This window comes from Mastomys coucha, unplaced genomic scaffold (assembly GCF_008632895.1).
Source record: "Mastomys coucha isolate ucsf_1 unplaced genomic scaffold, UCSF_Mcou_1 pScaffold23, whole genome shotgun sequence".
Lineage (NCBI taxonomy): Eukaryota > Metazoa > Chordata > Mammalia > Rodentia > Muridae > Mastomys > Mastomys coucha.
This window is the reverse complement of record NW_022196906.1, coordinates 81,252,715-81,254,472: the sequence shown is the minus strand read 5'-3', so window position 1 is coordinate 81,254,472 and position 1,758 is coordinate 81,252,715.

The window sequence follows — 1,758 nt, the reverse complement described above, 5'->3', positions numbered from 1 at the left end:
GAGAGAGAGAGAGAGAGAGAGAGAGAGAGAGAGAGAGAGAGAAGAAAAGGGAAAGGACAAGGGAAATAAACTACCTCTGTCAGTTCTGACCTTCATAGCACCAGAGAATCAAATAAGCTCACAGGTCTAGTCTATCATGGAACAACTGATTCTTTGTACTATATTGATTGGTTGGTTGGTTGGTTGGTTGGTTGGTTGTATGAGGGGCACATGTTTGTCATGGAACACGGGCAGAGATCAGAAGACAACTTGTAGAGGGTGGTCATCTGTTTCATTCTGTAATGTGGATCTGGGAGACTGGACTCAGCTCTTCAGGCCTGATAATGTTTCTTATGTGTTGAGCATTATCATAGCAACCCCACATCATGTGGTTCCTTTATTACAGTTATTTCACTTATTTATTGTTGGGTGTGTATATTGCATGACTGCCAAGAGGTATGGATGAAGGTCAGAGGACAGTTTCTAGGAATTGTGTAGGTCCTAGAGATGGAACTCTGGTTGGTGGCAAGCACTTTTACCTTCTGAGGCATGTCACAGCCCCATAAAACTTGGATCTTCAATGGATTGCTGAAGTTCTCAGATTTCCAAGTACTAAACAGGATGAGGCCATAACATACGGTTGTTTCCTGTTCTCTTCCTTAGCGTTGTCTTTAAGGGACTGACCCACATAGTTCAAATCTATTGGTCATTTTTATCTAGATTCACACCGTTAGTTCTGAGCTCTTAGTAGTTAGATTATAAAATGGTATGATTCTTCAAATCATCGCTATGCTTTGTGGAGCTTTGGCATGGGTTCTGATGGTTGAACTGGACAGGTTTCTTAGTTAAATGTAGAGTAGGCAAATGTCTTAGTTAGGGTTTCCATTGCTATGAAGAGACACCATGACCAAGGCAACTCTTATAAAGGACAATATTTAATTGAGGCTGGCTTATAGGTTCAGAGGTTCAGTCCATTATCATCATGGTGGGTAGCATGGCAGCGTGCAGGCGGGCATGGTGCTGGAAAAGAACTGGAGGGTTCTACATCTTGTTGCAAAGGGAATCAGGAGAAGACTGACTGTATCCAGGCACCTAGGTAGCGGGCCCCAAAGCCCACCCCCACAGTGATATATTTCCTTCAACAAGGCCACACCTCCTAATAGTGCCATTCCTTACACCAAGCATACTCAAACTACCACAGCAAGTATGGAAGAAGCCCAGAAAACAGAAGAGGAATCTGTTTGATGCTAAAGGGCTGTGTTCACTGGGCCTCAGCTTCCTTACTTGTACACTGAACTGCAGCTCTTAAGCATTTGGAGCATGAATGTGTTCTGTACTAATTCATTAATTCCCTGGGCCTGTCTCTTTTCTGAGCATCCACATTCCCATCACATAAAAGCAGACTTAAAGAGTCCTTACAGCCTCTGGCCCATCCTGAGCTTTTAGCACAGCCCCTGTGTGATGCTTGGTATTTGTTTCTTCTGAGGTTTCAGATTGTAGTTTCTCACCCCTTCCCTAGCCTACACTAGCCTGTCAGGTTTTCCTGTAACCCAGTGTGAGCAACTCATAGGCCTATATCTAACAGTATCCCCAAAGGCTTCTTCCAAGCCCACCTGGGTTCCTGATCTGGTTGCTACAATGGTCCTCTACTTTTCCTTTGCTCCCCAACAATATGTCCATATGTCCATCTTTATTATAGCTTCTGTGCCATTTTAGGAAATAGTTGGTCATAGGAAATGCTCCTATCATTTTTAAAGAAAAGAAAAATCTCATTAAAAT